The sequence below is a fragment of the Vicugna pacos genome, chromosome 1 (genome assembly GCF_048564905.1).
Source record: "Vicugna pacos chromosome 1, VicPac4, whole genome shotgun sequence".
In the NCBI taxonomy this organism is placed as follows: domain Eukaryota; kingdom Metazoa; phylum Chordata; class Mammalia; order Artiodactyla; family Camelidae; genus Vicugna; species Vicugna pacos.
In genome coordinates, this window is record NC_132987.1 from 58,549,937 (window position 1) to 58,557,690 (window position 7,754).

The 7,754-nt window shown below is 39.6% G+C and overlaps 1 long non-coding RNA gene across 2 annotated transcripts in view; it reads right to left on the minus strand.

The window, feature by feature from the left end:
- The window catches only part of LOC140696855 (uncharacterized), a 46,501-nt gene extending 39,008 nt beyond the window's left edge, over window positions 1-7,493 (minus strand). For both annotated transcript variants that reach the window (XR_012073436.1, XR_012073442.1), the window contains exons 1-2: window positions 7,425-7,493; window positions 4,343-4,512 (exon numbers count right to left, since the gene is read on the minus strand). This is a non-coding gene — a long non-coding RNA (uncharacterized lncRNA). The remainder of the gene's footprint in view (window positions 1-4,342; window positions 4,513-7,424) is intronic.
- Window positions 7,494-7,754: the final 261 nt, after the last annotated feature.

Here is a 7,754-nt window from a genome sequence, read left to right on the forward strand (position 1 = left end):
TAGTTCCATTCAGACCCCTGGCAACACTTAAAACTCATTTGCTAGATTTTAGTTTTCTCTTAATTATACTTAATACATTTATCTGATTTTTCAAGCCATGGCTTATTATTAAAAGGAACAAATTTAGAATTGAAAAGAATAAAACCTTTTGCACATTGCTTTATAGTTTGAAAGCTGCTTTCATGTGTCCCGACCAGTTCAATTTTCCAACAAATTAAATGTTTGCTGGGTATTACTACTGTTGGTTACTACTGGATACTATTTGGGTGGCTGTGTTACTATTATTCATCCACATGTCCACTTTATAGATGATTAAGTGGTCAGACCATGAGCGTGAGTAAATGCTAGAATCTGAATTCAAATGCAAGCTGTGTGGTACCAAAATGCATGCTCCTTCCACTCGCTCTTCTACGAGGAGAAGTGAGGAGAGAGTGAGGGCAGGAGAAAGTGGTGCTGGCTTCAGGGGGGCAATGGTCATAGCTGCCCGGCCTCACAGAAGTGCATACCAGAGGACAATGTGTCAATGAAAGCGCTCAGAAATGGAGGAGTCTCGAGACACTAAGTGTTGCAGTAAAAAATGTCAGCCCCTTCTTAGTACTTGTGAGTGTCCAGGATGCTGACGTGAGGCCTCGAGAAAATGTTACCTAGTGCTCCTTAAGCTTGCTATTTCTGTCTCAGTAAGGAAGCAGGCCAGTTTAGAAAGCTCAACTTCCCTAAGAGTTTATTAAAATTTGTAATTTAGAAAATAATTTTCTGGGGATAACATATATTCAAAACACCAATAAATTATCATGTATTTCATATTGCACTCAAGTAATCGTGACTTTGATACCCTAAATGAAACATTCACTATTACTTTTCTAATTATTAATGTAATATATATGTTTTATAGATGATTTGGAACATCCAGGAAGGTATAAAGAAGGAGTAAAAGCCAAGTAAAAAACACCCCACAAAATCCAAACTTAGTATATATCCTTGCAGATTTTTTTCTGTGCATTCAAAAATATATCAAAGATATTTAGCAATCTTCATTTCTCCCCAGACATAACTATAATCATTGCATGGTATTCCATTTTAAATAACAGATGTTCTTTTTAACTGAATGAATTCCAGAAATAATAAAATTACCATGTAAATGATGTATGCTTGACATTGAGAAAGCGAGAGTATGGTCCATTTTCCTACTGCTCTTTTAAACCCCAAATAAAAAGTTTAAATGCACTAGGGTCCGGCTGGGTGAACAGTCCACCTGGAAGTCACTCATTTCGTCGGGGAGGCACAGGCTGGAGTGTTAGTGAGGCCTGCTTGGGGATGGCGTCCTGTGACCCGGTGTCGTACACAATGCCCTGGAGGATGTTATAATCATGAAACTTGCCTCTTCTTTAGCAGAGTCTGGCCTCTTCCTCTAATGCTCCGCTTGTCATCCATTTAAAGCAGGGATGAAAGATTTCTTTAGAACAGCTTTATGCTAGCTCAGGGCTATCATAATTCAGCACTTTGGGGATCACTTCAAAAAGGTGATGTGAACCACTTTGCTTGACTCATCATTAGATTTTTAGATGTTAACCTTAACATTTTGGAGTTTTGTTTTGTCCATTTGCCAAATTACTTCAGTAAAGTTGGATTCAGTTTTGAGTTTGACATCTAACTTTGATGTTTGAGACCACGAGGGGGACAATTTACATTTTAGTATTATTATCTCTATAAAAACACCTTGAAAGCTTCTCAAATCATCTTTAGTGCACAGTTACTTTATCTGAGGTATACAAGGAGTAGAGAGCAAAGGGATGTGGAAGCCTTTTGGAAAGGGACTAGAATAATTAGGGCGCTCGGAGTACACCTTCGCTGCCTAATGTGTTTCAAGAACAATCTTTCTCAGTAATACGTCCAAGTCTGTCTGCCACATCTTCCATCACAGGATGTAAGATTTCCTGCTAAAAACTTTCCTTTGTGTTTCCTCTAATTTATCTTGTAGACATATATATGCTTAGAAAATGCCAGGAGCCTTTATATATCCTTTCTATGTTTGAGGAATTTTCCTCAATTAAATGGGTGTCCCTATTCTCAATTTAGAATCCAGAAATTTGTCCTCCTGGTCTTCCCTGCAGCAGAGCATGTGACCGAGACCCTCCCAAGCAGAAACACCCTCACAAAAGAGCAACCTAAGGAAGCATTTGCCCCATGGGAGCCATTTTCAGGCAAGCCCGGTGGCCAACTGTCTGGCCTTTGAGGACAGCAGTGTTCGAGGCTCTGGCATCCAGCGTCCAGGAGAGCTGCAGCACACACCCTCATCAGTGGTAACAGTGTCGCCTGCAGAAGCAGTCCCTGGACTTTGCTCCTGGTGGCACACATCCAATTCTGACTCTGTCTCTACCTTGGATGTATTTTGAGTCACCTAACGTGCAAAGCAGATTCTTTTTTTACGTAAAATGGAAGGAAGTTTGTGGTTTGCAATTCCAAACCCCAAGAAACACATCGTATCCTCCTCCCCACCCACCGTCTCCCTAGCACAGGGACTGTGTCTTATTTCGCTTGATCATTTTCCTCATCTTTATCTGCCATAAAAAAATAACACCATTTCACAGGGTTTACAAATGCATCAACTCTGTAAGTGGTTTTTGAGTCAAATTAAATTATCTGAAAGCAGCCCCAGGCAGCTTTGTAAGAACTGTTTACTTTCCTCTTATGAACAAAAGAAGTTTTCCCCTATACTCTTCATAAATAACACTTTAAAAATATTTCTTGGGTGAGCAAAATCAATACCTCTGTATAATGTGAACACGGATTTTTTTGAGCAGCGCTGGTATAGGAAAAACAGACCAGAAGATTTACTGATTTGCAAATGCAAAAGAGGAAATCCATATGATTTCTAGAACCCAAGTGAAAAGGAACAGTTGCAATTGAGATTAAATCCTTCAACTGACCAGTCAGATTTTGTTTATCCATATGTGAGTCAGCGTGGAGTAATGGACACATGAAGAATAAATTGGTATACTTGTGTTCAACTCCTGCTCCCTTCCTTAGCTGTGTGATCTTGGGTAAGTAATGGTTTTTGAAATTCGGCTTTGCTCACTTTCAAAATGAGATTGTTAACACGCTGTGCACCTAAAAGCCTTGTTACAGGGGTAGGGGAATGAAATTGTTAGCATATGATGATGCTTTATAACTTGTAATAGGGATTATAAAAATTATTATTCCTAGCGTTTATGTTTTTTTTTTCTCCAGGATATTGTTCTTCTACTGAAAAATTTCTAAGTGCTCCAGAGAATTTGAGATTAAAGTAAGGAACATATGTTGAATATCTGCTTCCTTAATTATAATCTTTCCATTTTAATCGAGGTTTTATTGGAAAGAATAAATAATATACTTACACTTTGGAGAACACTAAAACTTCTAAAATGTATCTATATCTTATAATTAAATAAGAAAAATTTTCTGTTTGGATTTTGGAGCTGCATGAGATAGATACTCAGATCTAGCCTAAAAACAAACTTACGGTTACCAAAGGGGAAAGAGGGGCGGGGAAGGGATAAATTAGGAGTTTAGGGCTAGCAGATACAAATTACTGTATATAAAATAAATAACAAAGTCCTACTGTATAACATAGAGAACTATATTCAATATCCTGTAATGAACCATAATGGGAAAGAATATGAAAAAGAATATATATATACACACACACACAGACACATATATAAATATATATAACTGAATCACTTTGCTGTACACCAGAAACTAATACAACATTGTAAATTAACTATAAGTCGATAAAAAATTTTTTTTTCAAATCTAGCCTAAATAACCACCAAAAAGAGGAATTTTATTTTTCCCTTTTCATAGAACTGGGAAATTCAAGGGACACATTTTCGGACACAGATGGATACAGTGTTAAATAAACACTGCCATCCAGAGTCTTTCAGATTCTGATTTCTCCGTGTTGGTTTGCATTTGGACTTTTTGGTGTGAGAGTAAAGTTGACTACTGGAATCTACAGACTTAAGTTCTTCCAGTTTAGCAACCTCAAGAGAAAGGTGAGGTTTTTTTGGATATAGCCAGCAAAATTCCTTGTGTTCTCACTGGCTTAGGCTGAGTTATATGCCTGCCCTGATTTAATCTCCCTGGTCAGGAGGATGGGGTGCTCTGGCTACGTTTGGACCACATGCCTAATCCTGAAGCTGGTGCAGTCGACAGTCTTGGAACCTCAGGGACTGGGAATGGGCAGGGGAGAAGATTAATAGGGAGAGACTATACAGAGAAAAATTATGCCCACTTTGTACAGTTTGAGAAGCAGCCAGGGCCAGTGTATTAAAAAAAATCTGTAGAAAGTGCTTAAATTTACCTCCGTGAAGCCTTGTTCTCTACAGCTTTCATCTCCGATTTAGTAACCAGTAACTTAGACACTCTCCCTGCCATCTCCAGGACAGGTGGTTTTGCAGCATTACCGAGGCTGTGAGTGATGTTAGGGTGCTCATGCCGTCATCAAGGTGGAAAGATGCCTAAAGAGTATTCCTAAGATGGTCAAAAAGAGAAAAACAATAAAGTGGTTTGCAAGAAGAAAATGCTGCAGAACGTGGAGCCTGCTTTTGTGAATTTTTAATAAAGGGCTCCCAGCATATAGAGCTGTCATGCCTTCATTAGGGGCGATGTGGAGGCTGCTATGAAGCAGGCCCCACACTCCAGATGGACACAGGGCACTGCAGGGCAGAAAGGGCTCAGAGTATATTATTTTTCAGTATGATACTTCCTTTCCATTATACACAGTAGAAGTTAAACACAGGATTCTCTAATATCAAAAGCAAATATGCAGAAGTGGGCAGAGGCCTGATTTAGAATTGGAACATTTAAGTCCCAATTCTACCAATAACTTGGCATGGATCCTGGTGCAGTCCCTTTTTCTATCTAAACCTTTATTTCTTTATCTGTAAATTCTAGGACTTGAATATGATGATAACAAAGGCCACTTCCTGCCTAGTAACTTTATCCTACTAGAAATTCTGTTTTCATTCTTTTGTAAATTTAATTTTTTTTTATTTACAGGCAATACATTTGCATGGTTCAAAGTGCAAAATAATATCAAAAGAACACCATGGAAACCTCATTCCCACTCCTGCCATATCTACCATGTTTTGTAGTAATCTCCACTTTTATTGATTTCTTTGATATCTTCTGAGATTCTTTTTAAAATTTTTTAATTGAATTACAGTGGATTTACAATATTATATTAGTTTCAGGTGTACAACATAGTGATTCAATATTTTGACTGATTATATATACTTCATATAATATTGTTAGAAAATAATGGCTATATTTCCTTGTGCTGTACAATATATCTTTGTTGCTTTTTTATTTTATACATAGTAGTTTTTATCTCTTAATCTCATACCCTTTTCCAGAAGTTCTTTATAAAAATTCAAATAAATATATATTTGTCTTTTCCATCAATTTCTCACATAGAAGTTAATATACACCTTTGTCCCCCATTGAATATATCATGGAGCTCTTTTCATATGACATAAATCACATATTCATTCTTTATTTAGCCCCTCATATTCAATTATTTCCAATATTTTGTTCTTAGCAGTAATGCTATGCATGCAGATATACCTGTAGAATAAAGGCCAAAAGTAGAACAGCCAGGTCAAAGGGTAAGTGCTTTTGTAACTTGTTTTTCAGGACTACCCTCTCTAGGGAGCATACAAATTTATACCCAACCTGAATGGTGTAGGAGGGCCTGTTTCTTCACAGTGTCACCAACAGAGTGTGTTGAAACACACTTACATTTTGCTAATCTGCTTGATTAATAATAGTGTCTTGGCACAGTTTTCCATAATTTTCTTATTACGAATAAATGTTTAGCCCACTGACTCCTGGCATGTCAGTGTGAGGAACTCTTTTGACCTGCTTCCCAGAGAAACAGTGAAAATTATAAAAAGCAACCATTTAAAGCTTCTGTAAATGATCGCAAGAGCAAGAGCAAGAAGCCAATGAAAAAAATATCGATTCAAGAAAATCTTTAAGAATTGGGAAAGGCCAGAATCTGTAGCGTTTGAACTCCCTCTCTAAATCCTCCCAGCTCAGTGAGGTGGAGAATTCACTTCAGAATGCTATAGCCAAGAACACAGGACTCTCTCTCCCCTCAGCTCCCAATAAGAGAGCTTTCTTACTGGAAGGAGCAGGACTTCAGGACTTCTGCCTTGATACTGCTGAAGCTAAGTCCTGGGCACATCTGGCTGAGAGGTGAGGGTTTTAATTTCCTATTCAGTCCCTATTTATGAAAAGGGGGCTCTGCCTTGGGTGCAATTTGCTGAGAATATGGGGGCGATAATTGTCCTTGCCCTGGCTTGTGAGTCAGAGGCTAGATGCCAGAGGAGTCACAAGAAGAGATGATTTCAGACTACTGGCTGAACCCTCACTCACCTACCAGGGGCTCAGCTCCTATTGTGGGGTTTTCACTCAAAGAGAAGCTTGCCATTGTGCCTGCCTACAGCTCCTGGGGGGAGATATGTGGATTTAATGAAGATACAATCTATTGACTAGTAGATTGACTAGTTTGCAGAAGAGAACCATGAATGAGGCAGCTGAGAGGAGTCCTTTTGGGATAAGAACAAATACCAAGCACTGACCTCAGAAACTATTCCTTTAAAGGATCTACAATTTGAATGGATTAGTAGGTAGAGTGAAAATAAAGTACCAGGGCATTGCTGAAAATAGCAGAGCAATCAGCGGGCAATTGGTGGAACTGAACAACTCGGGACAGTCAGGGAGAGAGTAAGAGAGTCTTACCAATACCACTGTTGTCTCAGGGTGACTGTAGACATACCCAGAGCTGTGTCTCCTTGAGAAGCAAGATTATTGAGGTGTAGATACAGCCACACATCTAGTGGGGCCCTGGGCTAGGATTCTGGAGCTCTTAGCCTTTGTACTCTACTTCTGTTTAATGCTACTGGGCTGTTTGCACAACTGTGATACAGCATTTGAAAGGCAAATGCTGAAATTCCATTGAATTTGTCCTCTGTAGTTCATATACTTTAGACTTTACCAATGTTTACTGATCGACAGTTATGTACTTGGTAATGTACCAGGTAATGTAAGAACTGCAGAGATGAACCACACCTGGCCTTTGACCTCAAAGAGACTAAGTATGGCAACATGAGGTACCATCCGCTGAATAACCATTACAGAACATTACAAACGTTCCTAAGCTAAACACGAGCAGACTCCTTGGGTGATTCTCAGAAAGACTGGGGTGAAAAGGCCTCTTTCTGCAGGGGATTGAATTTCCAGTAGGTGCTAGAGACTCAGAATTAATAAGATTCAGTTACTCATGTAATGAGACCTTAGTTTTACTAGTAGCCTGCTGAAAACTGAGATAATTAGTGCCATTTAAATTTAACAATCTATACCATTCATTTAACACTTACTATTATGTGCCAAGTGCTCCTGGAAACACTGTAACGACCACGTATTGCCCTGGAGGCACTTGGATGCAGAGGCCAACGAGAGAGCCGTGCGCATGCGTCAGGGCTCGGCGCGTTGGCGCGCCAGGTCAAGGGTCAGCCCGCAAGGTGGCGGCAGCAGCGGTGTCCCTTGGGCGGCGGAGCGGCGCGGCGGCTGCGCGGAGCCTGCCGTCTGGCGCCAAATGCCTTGGCTTGCGGAACTAGGCCGCCCGGGGGTAAGTCACGCACACCAGCCAGGTTTAGGACGATAAAGATTACAGGAAAGTTCGATTTGTAGGTCGTTAGAAAAAGGTG